This window comes from Zingiber officinale, chromosome 6A (assembly GCF_018446385.1).
Source record: "Zingiber officinale cultivar Zhangliang chromosome 6A, Zo_v1.1, whole genome shotgun sequence".
In the NCBI taxonomy this organism is placed as follows: domain Eukaryota; kingdom Viridiplantae; phylum Streptophyta; class Magnoliopsida; order Zingiberales; family Zingiberaceae; genus Zingiber; species Zingiber officinale.
Window position 1 is genome coordinate 15609145 of NC_055997.1, and position 18169 is coordinate 15627313.

The following is an 18169-nucleotide window of genomic DNA, read 5'->3' on the forward strand; positions in this document are numbered from 1 at the left end:
ACAGCGGAAAAACGAAAGAAAGCCCACACAACACAATCAACACACTGCTAGCCGGCTAGGCTTTATACAACAACCACAACAACAAATACAACAACACACCAAATACAACAATCACCAAATACAAATAAAAGATATACAAAACCCGAAACGATCATCGGATGTGACGTAGGACCCGGCAGACAGGATACTCCGAGCGACACTCCAACCATCTACCTGAAAACATAAAGATATACATGCGGTGGTGAGTATAGGTAACTCAGCTGGTAATAGAAAGGATAGTGCATGGACTATAAATAAACATAGAGATCAAGTTGTGGCCGACCCTAGCTTGGACACCAAGCAAGGGTGGACGACCACATTGAATTCAAAAGGAAGTTTTATTTTGTAAAATATTTCCTTTTAAATAAATACATTAATAGGATTTTAAAGGATTATTTTAATATAAAACTTTCCTTTTTAGATTAGTCATAAAAGGAAATAAGAGAAAGTTTTTATTTTGTTGAAAACTTTCCTTTTATGTTGGTTTTAAAAGAGAGTTTTAAAATTTTAAAATATTTCCTTTTATAGCTTTCTATAAAAGAATAAAAGAGAGATTTGAAGTCTTTCCTTATTTGTAGTTATCTATAATGTGAAAGAAAGATTTTAATTTTTTGATAAAACTTCCTTTATGGATGGTCATAGGAAATGATTTAGGAGTGTGTGATCTTCTCCAACTGAAGGGGCACAATCCTATTTAATGGACTAAGTATCAAGTAATGATATACACTTAGGTACATTTAATAGTATCCTCCCCAACGGAGTCACTGCTATTATTTGTGTGACCAAAGAAAAACCAACTATTAATTTGTCATAAAAGCTAGGTAAAACCCCCTCTTACAAATGTTTGAATTTGTATACGTCCACACTAACGTGGCATACAAAATTCATGGTGTTTAAGGTAATTTTATTTTTCATAAAGTTAGGTTGACAAAATAAAATTTATGGGTAAAACCTCCTCTTACAAACAATTGAATTTGTATACGTCCACACTAACGTGGCATACAAAATTCATGGTGTTTGAGGTAATTTAAGGTTGACAAGATAATTAATGGGTAAGACACTCCTCTTACAAATATTTGAATTTGTATATATCCACACTAACGTGACATACAAAATTCACGGTGTTTGAGGTGTTGGTGAATTTAAATGATATTGATTTGAGGAATCAATATTATTTTAAATTCTAAAGTTTTGACCAAATATTTGATCGAAGACAGACCAACTATTAATTTTATTTGTCATGAAGATAGGTTGACAAGATAATAAAATTAATGGATAAAATCTACTCTTTGAATTTGTATACGCCCACACTAATGTGGCATACAAAATTCACGGGGATTTTGAGATGTTGATCTTGACCAAATATTTTTGTGATTTTTAGGATTTCAAATGTTTTTCAATCCCCTAGCTGTTATACTATAGAATAGACTTAGTAGTCCCAATTATAATGATTGGAAATAAAAACTTGGACACTAAGGTGGACTGTTCTCTCAGAACTAACAACAATCAAGGTGTATTTTATTCATTAGTTGTTGAAACATATTTAGTAGTGTTATCTACCGGTACCTGGTGTGTAGATACGAGAGCCGCTGATCATGTCTGTAATTTATTGCAGGGGTTTCAGGAATACCAGGAAATATAATACGAATATCAGGGCATCTCCTTACCTTCAGCCTTGTGGAAATTGGGGGGGATGAAGAGGAAGAGAAGAAGCGCTCACAAGAGACAAATATAGCAGGAAGAGCAAAAAGAAGTGGAAGAGTCGAAAGCAGTCAAAATGGTGAGAGGGTGACGATGGACAGCCTTTAGGGTTTATAAAGCAAAACTCCTAGGAAGCATCGAAGGGGGGAGGTATGATAACTTGAGTCGTCAGATCTAGGATCGTGTGCCAAAACGCGCTGATCAGTCACAGTGGCGAGAAAGGTTTGTGGGGCACGTGTCATTTCCCTATGAAAGGTATTAATGATGGGCGTGACAAGCAAATCATGGAAGGAGATTTTTGTACGGCAACATTCTGGCACAGGAAGGCCATATGTCAGAGGGAAAGACGATCATGCGATTACCTCGAGAAAAGCAAAGAAAAGCCATACGTCAGGGTCATGCGGCCACCTCGGGAAAGATGGAGGGAAATGAAAGTGAGCATGAATTTAAATTTGGCGCTCAGTAAGATATAAAATGAACAAATAGCTTATCTGATTAAAGTTTCTATGAGATATATGTAGGAAATATCCCAAGTAGCATACAATTGGCTAGACACCTAAAATGCGACACCAGAGCGGGAATTTTGGGGATAACCCCTAGGTCAGCCCTCAAATATCAATCTAATTCCTGAACCAGCCCCAAGGAGTTTCTTAACGGCTTCCTGCTCACACTTCCAAACTCTTGCCCCAACGCAAGTTATAAGTGACCATGCTCTCACGCCCAACGACCTTCCAGGTCGGTGTCTCAGACTCTCACCCCAGTGCGAGTTATAAGTGAGCATGCTCTCATGCCCAACGACCTTCCAGGTCGGTGTCCCAGACTCTCGCCCCAACGCGAGTTATAAGTGAGTCTGCTCTCACGCCCAACGACCTTCCAGGTCGGTGTCCCAGACTCTCGTCCCAGTGCGAGTTATAAGTGAGCATGCTATCACGCCCAACGACCCTCCAGGTCAGTGTCCCAGACTCTCACCCTAGCGCGAGTTATAAGTGAGCATGCTCTCACGCCTAACGACCTTCTAGGTCGGTGTCCTAGACTCTCGCCCCAGCGTGAGTTATAAGTGAGCATGCTCTCACGCCCAACACCTTCTAGGTCGGTGTCCAAATCTCTCGCCCCAGCGTGAGTTATAAGTGAGCATGCTCTCACGTCCAACGACCTTCCAGGTCGGTGTCCTAGACTCTCGACCCAACGTGAGTTATAAGTGAGCATGCTTTCACGCCCATCGACCTTCCAAGTCGGAGTCCCAGACTCTCGCCCCAGCTTGAGTTATAAGTGAGCATGCTCTCACACCTAACGACCTTCAGGTCGGTGTCCCAGACTCTCGCCCCAGCACAAGTTATAAGTGAGTATGCTCTCACACCCAACGACCTTGTAGGTCGGTGTCCCAGACTCTCACCCTAGCACGAGTTATAAGTGAGCATGCTCTCACACCCAACGACCTTGCAAGTCGGTGTCCCAGACTCTCACCCCAGCATGAGTTATAAGTGAGTATGCTCTCACGCCCAACGACCTTCCAGGTCGGTATCCTAAACTTTCGCCCCAGTGCGAGTTATAAGTGAGCACGCTCTCACGCCCAACGACCTCTCAGGTCGGTGTCCCAGACTCTCGCCCCAGCGCGAGTTATTAGTGAGTATGCTCTCATGCCCAACGACCTCCCAGGTCGGTGTCCCAGACTCTCGCCCCAGCGCGGGTTATAAGTGAGCATGCTCTCACGCCCAATGACCTTCCAAGTCGGTGTCCTAGACTCTCGCCCCAGCGTGAGTTATAAGTGAGCATGCTCGCACGTCCAATGACCTTCCAGGTCGGTGTCCTAGACTCTCAACCCAGCACAAGTTATAAGTGAGCATGCTTTCACGCCCAACGGCCTTCTAGGTCGGTGTCCCAGACTCTCGCCCCAGCGCGAGTTATAAGTGAACATACTCTCACGCCCAACGACCTTCCAGGTCGGTGTCCCAGACTCTCGCCCCAGCATGAGTTATAACTGAGCATGCTCTCACGCCCAACGACCTTGTAGGTCGGTGTCTCAGACTCTCACCCCAGCACGAGTTATAAGTGAGCATGCTCTCACGCCCAACGACCTTCCAAGTCGGTGTCCTAGACTTTCCCCCCAGCGCGAGTTATAAGTGAGCACGCTCTCACGCCCAACGACCTCTCAGGTCGGTGTCCCAGACTCTCACCCCAGCGCGAGTTATAAGTGAGCATGCTCTCACGCCCAACGACCTCCCAGGTCGGTGTCCCAGACTCTCGCCCTAGCGCGAGTTATAAGTGAGCATGCACTCACGCCTAATGACTTTCCAAGTCGGTGTCCAAGACTCTCACCCCAGCGCGAGTTATAAGTGAGCATGCTCTCATGCCCAACGACATTCTATGTCAGTGTCCCAGACTTTCGCCCAGCGTGAGTTATAAGTGAGCATGCTCTCACGCTCAACAACCTTCCAAATCATTGTCCCAGACTCTCGCCCCAACGCGAGTTATAAGTGAGCATGCTTTCACATCCAACGACCTTCCAGGTCGGTGTCCCAGACTCTCACCCCAACGCGAGTTATAAGTGAACATGCTCTCACGTCTAACGACCTTCCAGGTCGGTGTCCCCTACTCTCGCCTCAGTGCGAGCCACAAGGTGACATACTCTCATGCTCAACAGGTTTGGAGGCCATCTTTTCACTGCAAATCTGATCTACAAGTTCAAATATGGGCTACAAACAAGCATGCCCTTATGAGCTATGATGTCCCAACCCTTGTGGCAAGCAAAAGGTCTGGTAAGTAAATTATCCTTTCTAGAAAATTTTCTTGAGGAACATGCATCTATATAACATAATAATAGAAGGAGAAACAAGGGAGTACAAACATACACCCTAATAGGCAGATAAGGCAGAGAACACTGTTTATTTAATAAGAGTTAAGGAACATCTTTCAAGAATTCACATTAGTACAAGGTCAAGATACCTGGTCCCTCCTCGCTAAATGAGCCTGCGCCTGAGCCAGTTCCTCCTTGATACATTGGATGATGCTTTGTAGATGGGTAATGGTTTCATCTTTTATCTGACTTTCCTCTTGCAGGAGGGCTACAGTATCCTCGTGCTTCAGCTTCAAGTAGGTAATGAAATGATTCTGACTCTTCAAGTCTGAATAAGCCTTATGCTTTAGAGCTGCCTCGACCCTAGTCTTGGATTTAGCTACCAACCAGAGTTCTTCCACTTCACGACGGAGAGAGGACTGAAGGTCCCTACTCTGTGTCATCTCAAGCAAGGCCTTATCTTTGTGAGTTAAAAACTAGGTCAAATGAGTGAGCTGGTGGCACAGAGAAGATATCTCATCTGATTCCATGAGCAAAGAGGAAGGTAGCCTGAGGAAAGTGAAGGCGGCAGTATACGCGACCCTTTTTTAGAGAGGGGAATGTGAAGAGTGAACCTTAAAGCATGTGAAGATGTTTGGGAAATGGTGTGGCATTTATGGAAAAGTAGCATGATCGAGGATTGGAAAATGGACGTGCATGTAGTAAAGCCCCACATATCATTTATGGCAGGCAATAAATTCTGAGTGGGATATTGGAAAAAGGGCTAGCAGTTAAAGAGACACAAAGGCAAGGTCAGGTTAAGAACGAGACCTGGGTCTAGTCAGTCGGATTGGAGCCTCCTTCGACTAGACTTAAGGGGGAGGCTTGTGATACGGTGCATGATAGAGGGGTTAGATAGTTGACGTGGTCGGAAGGCAAGCCCACGTGGCGGTCAGAAGTCAAGCTCACATGGAAGTCAGAAGTCAAGTCCACGTGGCGGTTAGAAGTCAAGCCCACATGGAGGTTAAAAGTCAAGCCCACGTGGCGGTCAGAAACCAATCCCACGTGGAGGTCAGAAGTCAAGCCTACATGGTGGTCAAAAGTCCGGCCTATGTGGTAGTCAAAGGTCAAGATTACAGGGCGGTCAGGGTCGAGCCTATGTGGCATTCAAGGGTTAGGCCTATATGGCACATGGCAAGTAGGAACTCGGAAGGTAGGACGTACAGTTCAGGATAGGCGGACTAAGGCTTATAGGTCAGGACTTACAGGATAAGACAAGCAGAACAGGATATATGGATTATGACGTACAGTTCAGGATAGGCAGACTAAGACTTACAGGTCAGGACTTACAGGATAAGACATGCAGAACAGGATATACGGACCAGGACGTATTGTTCAGGATAGGCAGACTAAGACTTACGAGTCAGGACTTACAAGATAAGACATGCAGAACAGGATATACGGAGCAGGACGTACAGTTCAGGATAGGCGGACTAAGGCTTACAGGTCAGGACTTACAGGATAAGACATGCAGAACAGGATATACGGACCAGGACGTACAGTTCAGGATATGCGGACTAAGGCTTACAGGTCAGGACTTATAGGATAAGACATGCAGAATAGGATATACGGACCAGGACGTACAGTTCAGGATAGACGGACTAAGGTTTACAGGTCAAGACTCACAGGATAAAACAAGCAGAACAGGATATACGGACCAGGACATACGGTTTAGGACTTACAAGATAAAATATGGAGCAGGGTCGTGTATACGGGACGAGACTTAAGAAACGACAAGCGAGGGCCTCGATTGGCAGGGCGGTAAGCGCAAGTCTGGATTTACTGGGATTTACTGAATGACAAATGAAGGGTTGTGATAGATTGAGTAGTGCGATAGAGGGGGTGAATATCACGTCTTTTTAAAACTATTCTTTGTCTTTTAAAGTCAGAATTAAGCAGCGGAAAATAAAGAGAGACAAAAGTGTTTACTTCGTTCGGAGCCTAGCTCGACTCCTACTCGAAGGCCCGCGGTCTTTGACCGCACCGATGGGCAAAGCACTATAATCCTTCTTTCCGAAATTCTCGGAAAGAAGTGAATCGTACAAGTACAAATATGTAAGATAGTAACACTCCTGCTATCTTACAGAAATTAAGTGCAGTACTAAAAATATATACCGACAATAGAAGTAGTAAATCGTAGCTCAGTCGGCACTGTTGGATGAAGTCGCTTGCAATCTTGATGATGACGTGTAGCGTGAGCAGCTTGCAGAAGAGCACAAGAGTTGATCAGAAAATTCTATATGGCCTCTGACTTCGAGCCTCAATTTATAGGTATGATGGATGTTCGGTCGACCGATCCCTCTGTTCGATGGACCGAACCAGCTCCGATCCCTTCCAGCTAGAGTCTGACGTTGGCTCGATATTCTACATTAACTGGCCTTCAATGGTTCAGTCGACCGATCATGCCTTTCGATCAACTGAACAAGCTTTTTCCTTGTTCGTTGAAATCAGCCGAGATCTTTATTTATTGCAGCATTAATATTGATTGGATCGGTTGATCGGTCCTCTGGTTCGGTCGACCGATCAGCTTTTTTTTCCTTTCTTGCTGATCGCTGCTGATGATCTATCCTTTGCTGAGTCACCCTGGTTCGGTCGACCGATCTTACACTTCGGTCAATCGATCATGCTTTGACCGGACTCTGGTCTGATCTGTTCTGAACTGAATTACTGCTTTGAGTTTGCTTTGTTCGGTCGACCGAACCACTGGTTCAGTCGACCGATCCAATCAAACCTGCAACATAGTGTTACGAAAAAACTTTCCTACAAAACAGATGTTAGAGCAATAATATAAAGCAGGAATAAAATGTAAGACAGTAGAACTGTCTTGATCTCAACTTTGAAACCTTCCCGGTTTCTTCAGTTGGATCAGCGACCTAAGGTTGTTCCCTTTGGGAACCTGACCTCACTGTCGCTCCTTCAGTTGTTTACCTCAACTTACCTATCAAACTTAGATCCTCCAGATCTAGTTTGGACTTTTCACTAAGCCTTGATCAGCTCGCCAGGACTTTTACCTTGATCTTAGGTCCTCCAGACCTCTCGATCACACTGCCAAGCTTCAAGTCCCCTCTACCTTCTTGGATTTGCACCTGGGTTCCACGATCTGCTAAGATTTCTCCTGCCTAGCCTCCAACTAGGTCATTCTCAGTTGAGTAAACATCCTGCACACTCAGTCAACTTAGATCATAACAAGACTTAACTTGAACCTTTGACAACATCAAAACTCAGGTTTGATTCTGGTGCAACTTGCACCAACAATCTCTCCTTTTTGATGTTTGACAACCAAGATTCAAAGTTAAGTTAAAAATATGCAACAAATAAATAAAGAAGCAATTTGATTCTTAAATTCTCCTGCTGAGTTAAACAACTCCCCCTAAATTCACTATCTCTCCCCCTTTGACACACATCAAAAACAGGGGAAGACCAACAAACCAAAAAGGGTTGAAATGTATAACAATTTTAACTAAGTGCTCAAAAATACATGAAAATGAAAAGGTAATTTAGATAATCAAAAATAATATAAAATAATTTTGAAAATTTTACTAAGTTAAAAATATAAAATAATTTTGAAAAAATAATTTTCCTAAGTTAAACAAATACTTTGAAAAAGAGAAATTTTTACTAAGGTAAAAATAATATTAAAGAAACCAAATTTTGAAAAGTATTCCTAAGTAAAATATTTTGAAGAGAGTAAAGTTTTACCAGTAAAATAATTTTACTAAGTTAAAATTTCTAAAACAAACTTTCAATGTAAAATGTTTATAAAAAGAATTTGAAAAAGATTTTCAAAAATAATTTTGAACACTTTTAAAAGTCGAAAAATATGAAAGAATTTTACTAAGTGTAAAAATATAAATAATTTGAAAAATAAAAATTAGGATTTTCAAAAAAAAATGAAAAATGCATAGTTCAAGGCTCCCCCTAGAATTGATAACAACCTAAAAGTCTAAGCATGGGCAAAAAGACTAAGGAAAAAAGTCCTTATGATGAAATGTCTGTTGGGACCGAAAAGTAGCTAAAGAGGGGGTGAATAGCTCTTCGCGTGCTCGTCGTCGGCGTTGCTCGTTTCTTCAGAGATATGCAGCGGAAATACAAGAAACAAAAGCATACAACGCTAACAAATGGATTTTACTTGGTATCCATCTTACAAGAGGTGACTAGTCCAAGGATCACACATGCACGCACCCTCCACTATGAATAACCCTCCTTTATGGTAACTACCAAAGGCGGAGAAGCCCTACAATCTCTCTATACAAGAAGAAAGCAAAGGGAAAACAGATACAAGAAATATCTTACAAGATAAGCAATGAAAACCCTAACCCTAGCTTTTCTTCTTGTTGTGTTCTCGCCTCTTGACTTGGATGTCTCTCCAAGATCCTTCAAGAACTGACGATCTGAACCTTAAAGAGTTGCTGTGGAGATGCTGTTGAAGATTGGAGATGAATCGTGTAAGCACTTGAGATGAATCGTAGAAGCGATACCAAAGGAAATGAACGCCTGCGGCTTAAATCGATGCTAACGGTCGAATCCCGATCGATTGGATTTCTCCCAATCGATCGGGGAGACTTTGGATCAATCCACGGATCGATCCAGAGTGCCTCTGTGCTCTAGAAATTTGCCTGGATCGATCAGCTGATCGATCCAGGGCTTATCACGACAAAACGCACCACCCCGATCGATCCACTGATCGATCGGGGTCTCTGGATCGATCACCTGATCGATCCAGAGGCATTCTGTGTTGGCGACATTTCTTCCCAATCGATTGGCTGATCGATTGGGAGGAGCTCTGTCGCAGGGACTCACCCGATCGATCGACTGATCGATTGGGAAGCATCCAATCGATCAGATGATCGATCCAGATGCTAGTTTTTGCCCAAAACCAAGTCCCAAAGCCCCCAAACCAACATCCGGTCAATCCTTACCCTGTTGGAACATTATGCCTAGCATTCGGTCACCCTTGACCTGCTAGGACTCCCTCACCAAGTGTCCGGTCAATTCCTTTAATCTACTTGGACATTTCTTCATCTTGCCAAGTATCTGGTCACTCCCTTGACCTATTTGGACTTTTCTTCATCTTGCCAAGTATCCGGTCACTCCCTTGACCTACTTGGACTTTTCTTCATCTTGCCAAGTATCCAGTCACTCCCTTGACCTACTTGGACTTTCACCAGATGTCTGGTCAACCTTGACCCATCTGGATTTCCCCCGTGCCTGGCTTCACTCACCAGGACTTCCATTCTGCCTAGCTTCACTCACTAGGACTTCTTTTCTGCCTGGCTTCACTCACCAGGACTTTCACCTAGCTTCACTCACTAGGATTTTCACTTCTGCCTGGCTTCACTCACCAGGTCTTTCACCTAGCTTCACTCACTAGGATTTTCTTCTGCCTAGCTTCACTCACTAGGTCTTTCACCTGGCTTCACTCACCAGGATTTTCCATCTGCCTAGCTTCACTCACTAGGTCTTTCACCTAGCTTCACTCACCAGGATTTTCCTTCTGCCTAACATCCCAGTTAGGACTTCTCAGTCAAGTATCTGGTCAACCTTGACCTACTTGACTCTTCTCCAACCAACTGATCAGACCCTGATCAGAGGAGAATTGCACCAAACAATCTCCCCAAATGAACAACTACATTGTCAAACATCGAAACCCAAACCAAGGCTCAAGCTTGGTCAACCAGGTCAGCCTTGACCTGAGGGATATTGCACCAACAATCTCCCCCTTTTTGATATTTGACAATACCACATTTAAGTTAAGCTAATCCCATAGCCTCAACCTCCTTTATGCCACTAGGTAATGAAGTCATAAGTTAAACCCTTCATTCTCCTCCTAAGAGGGCAAACTCCCTCTAGGTAATGAAGTCCTAACTTAAACCCTTCATTCTCCCCCTATTGACACACATCAACAAATGCCCCATCTTTAGGCACACATCAACAAATTCACTTGTTGAAAACTCTCCCCTTTGAGACTCTCCCCCTGAAGAGTTGCTCATCGTTGTTCATAACTTCACTCATTGTGATCAACATGATAATGAAAGTCTCATACCCTTCATTATCCTTAACCCTAAATTCTCCCATTAATGTAGTCAAATGCCCATCCCTGAGCATTTTTAACTTAAACCACTTGAACAATGAGGATATCCACTCCCCATTAAAGTTCAAACGCTCAACCTTGAACATGTTCTGAAAAGAAGGTTAACCACCTTCCAAGGTTCATGAAAAAATAGTTTTCATATCTTTAAAGAGTCCCTCCCCCTAAAGACATGGTGGTAACTTCTGTCATTGCACCAACAATGACTTGGAATCTCTAAACCTTTAGGAAACACAAATTAGAAGTTTTGAGGTTCAAATATTCAATATTTGAATCAAACCTCAACCTAAACTTCAATTTAGTCTCCCTTAACCAATCCATCCTTGTTTTCAACATGAAAACACCCTCTTTATGTATACAAATGTATTTTGAGGGTTTGGAATGGTTACCTAGACTAACCATGGTTCAAAAATGCTGAAACCAGGCTTTACCAGCCAAAATCAGCAACTTCGATCAATTGGAGTTGGGTCCCAATCGATCGGACCATGCTGAATCGATCCACTGATCGATTCAGGAGGGCTGGATCGATCGGTGGAGCGATCCAGACGACTTCTGTTCGTGAGAAGCCTGTTCTCAATCGATCGCCCGATCGATTGAGACCCTTCAATCGATCGGGTGATCGATTGAAGTCTGATAGTTACTGAAATTTCATTTCAGTCAACTTCAGAAACCCCTAGAAAATTCTACAAAATCCCAAAAATCATGAAAATTTGTGTAGACATTATTTAGGGTATACTTTATCATGGAAAAATAGTTTTCTAAGAAAATACATCATATTTTCAAAGATGGACACAAACTAGAAAACTTGCAAAAACTTTAGTGTTTTCTTCTAGTTTGTGCCTAACTATTCAATGATGAGTACTATCAAAAGATAGCCTTCACCAAGGTTTTCCAAAAGCATTTTAAAATGATTTTCAAAACCAATATCCCACCATGTTCCTTGGGCTTAATGCACATGACTTGTACATTAGCTTTCCCAATGATAGGAAAACACATAACTATGTGTTTTGATGAATTTAAAACTCAAAAGAATGCACTAAATCAACATCTTGAGTTTTGTTCATCATCCTAACATCTCACTTGTATCTAATGTGCATTAAACCACATACAAGTCACCTTATGGGTCTTTGTGAGATGTAAAGTTTGGTTTTGCTCTAATCTATGGATCATGCATATCTATCTAAGCATTTTTGTGGATATTGAACATCCACTTAGGATGTCACTTGTTGATACACTTGTACCACTTGTTAGTGAATTTGTACCACTTGTTACAAAGACCACTTGTTAATACAAGTTGATAAATGTCAGTTGTCCTTAATTTTAAGGAATTAAAAATAATGCATGATATGTTATGGCATACATCAAAATGAAATAGCTTTCAAAAGAAAGATTCCTATAACTACATGATGTATGAATGCATGACATGATATTTTTGTATTTTCATAGTAAGTCATGAATGCAAGATACAAATAAATAAGTATGATGTCATGGCATATCATAGGCAAACAATCATGCCAAGGTTTAGTATAAATAAAATACCTAGATTATCTACCTAAGTATCCTTAATCCTTAGCTAATCTTAAAATTTTAAACCTAGATTGCCCAAAAGTGCTTCAAGAAATTTCCAAAACCTAAATTGGCATTTCTAATTCTCTTGATTCATTTATGCCAATTGAAATTTAGCTTATTCCTCAAATGTTGACATATTTCGTCCTTCCACAAGAGTAGCACTCTTAATTAAGGCTCAAATTGCCTTTATTTTCCTAAGAACATACCAAAATCCCAACTTGGTAGTTCTTATGATTCCTAAATTTTGCCAATTAGGATTAAAATCAATACTTCTCAAATTTTGCACATTTTACTCTTTCAAAGAGTAAATCACAAATCCATTTCATTTTCAAAGGTTGATAATAACCTTGAAAATACTCCTCGAGTGTCAATTTCTTCAAAGTTGGGTTAACTACCCTTCTTCTTAGAGTTGACACTCTCTAACCCATCTATGGGGTAGAGAAGATGCTCCAGGAACCCAAAATCTATTGGTGCTCCTTGGATGCTCTAGGTACTCACTAGGGATAACTTCCCTAGATACCTTCCTAGTGACCTTGTTTGGCTTTTTAGAAGCCTTGGTTACATTTTCTAGGTCAACCCTAGGGATTACTTCCCTTGTGACCTTTTTAGTGACTTTGTTAGACTTCTTAGAAGTCTTAGTCACTTTAGTTGCAAAAATACTCCTAGGGATAACTTCCCTTGTACTTTTGACTTGACCCTTAGACGTAGGGTTGGTTTCATAGCTATATGGAACCCTATGGTAAGAGATTTCATCTTTCTTAGCCTTAGGTTTGTATCCCAAACCTTTATGGCCATTGGATGGCCCTTGTTGTACTCCTAGACCTAGGTTTTGCTCATTTTGCCCTTTAAGGATATTTTCCATCCTTTTTAGGGTTTTTTCTAGTTTGTCAAGTCTTGACCTCAAGACTTGATTCTCCATCACTAAGTCCTTAGTTTTTGGTTTTCCATTAAATCCATGAGCATTTTTGTTTCTAGGCTTGTAGCTAAAATCCTTTGAGTTCTTGCCTAGACTTTTACCTACATTCCTAGCCTTAGGTGTAGTAGTTTTAGCATGAAAAGCTATATGTTTTTCCTTAACGCTATCATGCTTCCTATTTTCATGGTAAATAGCATTAAAATGATATAAGTTAGAACTATCATGCTTTTTACCATAATTTAAAGGGGTAGGCTCAATGAAAGTTACCTTTCTTTTTACCTTGGAGGCTCCCCCTTGACTTGAGCTTCCTCCATGAGCCTTGACCACCTTCTTCCCCTTAGGGCATTGACTTCGGTAATGCCCCTTTTGGTTGCAAGAAAAGCACACAATGTGCTCCTTGCTCTTCTTTGTTCCGGGGATCGTCTCCTTGGGCTTCTCCTTACCCTTTTGTGCCACATGACCCTTCTTCTTGGCCAAGTTGGGACACTTGCTCTTGTAGTGCCCATTCTTCCTACACTCAAAACATATAATATGATTTTTATTATTAATTGAACTATTTATACTTTCTTGTGTAGGGATGGCACTTTTTCCTTTGGATCCGGAGGTAGAGACTTCCTCTTGATCCGCAAATGATTTTCCTCCCATAGATTTAGCTTGACTTGTGGAGGTGGAAGCTTCTTCCTCCACTTCTTCTCTTGACCCGGATGTAGAAGCTTCTCCTTCTTCTTGATCCGGTGTCACCAAGGATTGCTCCCCCTCAATCCTAAAGGTGGAGACTTCACCTTCTTCTTCATCCTCTTGTACATGAAACAAGGAATATACTCCTTCCTTGCTCTTTTGATTGCACTCCTTTGAGGATGAAGCTTCTTGGACTTCCTCTTCTTCGGAAGTTGAGCATCTCTCAACTTCGGAGTCTTCCTCCTCTTGGTCTTGATCCAATGAGTCACTCTCTTTGGATTCTTCTTGATCTTGTACAGTGGAGGGGATCTCATGAATCTTTGCCAATTTACTCCATAGCTCTTTGGCATCTTCAACTTCTCCTATTTTCTCCAAGATGTTGCTCGGCAATAAATTGACCAAAAGCTTGGTCACTTTGTCATTGGCCTCATATCTTTGGATTTGGTCTTGGCTCCACTTGCTCCTCTTGAGTACTTTGCCCTTGGAATTTGTGGGAGCTTCAAAACCTTCCATGAGAGCAAACCATTGCTCTATCTCCACCATTAAGAAGTTTTCGATCCTTGATTTCCAAAGATCAAAGCTTGTAGATGTGTATGGTGGAGGCACCCTCGTGTTGAATCCGAGTCCATCTCGGAATTCCATTTGAAGTTGAGCTTCTTGTGATGAAGTCTTCGACTTGTAGAATTGCTCCAACTTCTTCACCCTCTAGCTTTGCTTGTTTGTTTGCCCCTTCCAACGATGATTCCGGTGAAGAGCGACCTCGCTCTGATACCACTTGTTGGGACCGAAAAGTAGCTAAAGGAGGGGGTGAATAGCTTTTCGCGTGCTCGTCGTCGGCGTTGCTCATTTCTTCAGAGATATGCAGCGGAAATACAAGAAACAAAAGCATACAACGCTAACAAATGGATTTTACTTGGTATCCACCTCACAAGAGGTGACTAGTCCAAGGATCCACACACGCACGCACCCTCCACTATGAATAACCCTCCTTTATGGTAACTACCAAAGGCGGAGAAGCCCTGCAATCTCTCTATACAAGAAGAAAGCAAAGGGAAAATAGATACAAGAAATATCTTACAAGATAAGCAATGAAAACCCTAACCCTAGCTTTTCTTCTTGTTGTGTTCTCGCCTCTTGACTTGGATGTCTCTCCAAGATCCTTCAAGAACTGGCGATCTGAACCTTAAAGAGTTATTGTGGAGATGCTGTTGAAGATCGGAGATGAATCGTGTAAGCACTTGAGATGAATCGTAGAAGTGATACCAAAGGAAATGAACGCCTGCGGCTTAAATCGATGCTAACGGTCGAATCCCGATCGATTGGATTTCTCCCAATCGATCGGGGAGGCTTTGGATCGATCCACGGATCGATCCAGAGTGCCTCTGTGCTCTAGAAATTTGCCTGGATCGATTAGCTGATCGATCCAGGGCTTATCGTGAAAAAACGCGCCACCCCGATCGATCCACTGATCGATCGGGGTCTCTGGATCGATCACCTGATCGATCCAGAGGCATTCTGTGCTCGTGGCATATCTTCCCAATCGATCGGCTGATCGATTGGGAGGAGCTCTATCGCAGGGACTCACCCGATCGATCGGCTGATCGATTGGGAAGCATCCAATCCATCAGATGATCGATCCAGATGCTGGTTTTTGCCCAAAACCAAGTCCCAAAGCCCCCAAACCAACATCCGGTCAATCCTTGACCCGTTGGAACATTATGCCTAGCATCCGGTCACCCTTGACCTGCTAGGACTCCCTCACCAAGTGTCCGGTCAATCCCTTTGACCCACTTGGACTTTTCTTCATCTTGCCAAGTATCTGGTCACTCCCTTGACCTATTTGGACTTTTCTTCATCTTGCCAAGTATCCGGTCACTCCCTTGATCTACTTGGACTTTTCTTCATCTTGCCAAGTATCCAGCCACTCCCTTGACCTACTTGGACTTTCACCAGATGTTTGGTCAACTTTGACCCATCTGGATTTCCCCCGTGCCTGGCTTCACTCACCAGGACTTCCATTCTGCCTAGCTTCACTCACTAGGACTTCTCTTCTGCCTGGCTTCACTCACCAGGACTTTCACCTAGCTTCACTCACTAGGATTTTCACTTCTGCCTGGCTTCACTCACCAGGTCTTTCACCTAGCTTCACTCACTAGGATTTTCTTCTGCCTAGCTTCACTCACTAGGTCTTTCACCTGGCTTCACTCACCAGAATTTTCCATCTGCCTAGCTTCACTCACTAGGTCTTTCACCTGGTTTCACTCACCAGGATTTTCCTTCTGCCTAACATCCCAGTTAGAACTTCTCAGTCAAGTATCTGGTCAACCTTGACCTACTTGACTCTTCTCCAACCAACTGATTAGACCCTGATCAGAGGAGAATTGCACCAAACAATCTCCCCAAATGAACAACTACATTGTCAAACATCGAAACACAAACCAAGGCTCAAGCTTGGTCAACCAAGTCAACCTTGACCTGAGGGATATTGCACCAACAATGTCCAACCCTTGTACACAGCCAGTGGAAGATCTAGGAATTCAAATATGGAGGGGCGATCATGATAAACAAGGGATGATAACTTCCATCTCCATCGGTAGAACCCCATAATACTATGGGTTCCACCGCCGGCAAGGGGGGGCGACCGCCCCACACACACACACACACTGGATTTGCCCCTGTACACAGCTAACTACCACAAGATAGTAGCAATAGACTCAGGTTGGTCAATTTGAGCATTTACTACTAACTATGTTTTTACTAGCTAGTTGACTTAAATTGATTCATGTATATTGTTTAAAGCCCAGATTTATAGTGATGCACTAACATAAGCATCTAAAATCTAGGGCTAAGACCTAAGCATCTCACCCATTCTAAGTTATCAAATAAGGGATCCTACTGTGCTTGTAAGATGCTGGCTCCTAGAACTATAGGATCATGCAATTCTATGATAGAACCTAAGCTACTCCAGAAAATTAAAGATTTTGAAAGAGTTTTTGAAAGCTAAAATTTGAAATAGGGATTTTTAAAAAAAATATTTTAAAAAATAAACTAAGTAATAATTTTCAAAATAAAATAAAAAATCTATTCTATAAAACACAACCCTAATTGTCGTCTTAGATTACTAAATTTTGCTTCAGGTAATGGTTTAGTAAAAATGTCTACCAAGTTAGATTTAGATTCTATATAATTTAGTTCAATATTCCCTTTTGACACATGATCCCTAATAAAGTGATGTTTAACCTCTATATGTTTAGTTCTAGAATGATGTACTGGATTTTTAGTTAGGTTTATAGAACTTATATTATCAATATAGGTTTTTACATTCTTATAATCTAGATTAAAATCTTTTAATGTATGAGACATCCATAGCAATTGAGCTACGCATTCACCCATTGCTATGGATTTGGCTTCAGTGGTAGATAAGACAACACATTGTTGTTTACTGCTAAACCAACTAACTAAAAGACGAACCTAGCAATTAACATCCTCCACTTGTACTCTTTCTATCCAACTTACACCCGACGTAATCGGAATCAGAGTATTCGATTAGGTCAAAATGTGAAGTTCTAGGGTATCAAATTCCTACATTAACAGTTCCTTTTAAATATTTAATAATTCGTTTAACCAAGGACAAATGGGACTCTTTCGCACAAGTTTGGAAACAGACACACATACTAACTGCAAATAAAATGTCGGGTCAGCTTGCAATTAGATAAAGTAAACTTCCTATCATGCTTCTATAAAGCTTTAAGTCAATAGATTTACCATTTTCATCATTATCTAGGTTAATGTTACTTGCCATAGGAGTTTTAATTTCTTTTGAATTTTCCATACCAAATTTTTAATAAGATCTTTTGTATATTTAGTTTGATGTACATAGTTACCATCTTTAGTTAATATAATTTGAAGACCTAAGAAATAATTTAATTCTCCAACTAAACTCATTTCAAATTCATTTTCCATTAAAGTTACAAATTCTTTTAAGAATTTTGAGTTAGTTGAGCCAAATACAATATCGTCAACATAGACTTGAGCTATAAAAATATCAGAATTAAAGGTTTTAATAAAAAGTGTAGGATCAATTTGTCCTTCTTTAAACCCTTTTGATTTTAGAAAACTAGACAGTCTTTCATACCAAGCCCTAGATGCTTGTTTAAGTCCATATAAAGCCTTTTTTAGCTTAAATACATAGACTGGGTTTTCTAGATCATCAAATCCGAGTGGTTGACTAACATAGACTTCTTCCTTAATGTAGCCATTTAGAAAAGCTAATTTAACATCCATTTGATATAACTTAAAACCTTTAAAAGCTGCATAGGCTAGCAACATTCTAATTGATTCAAGT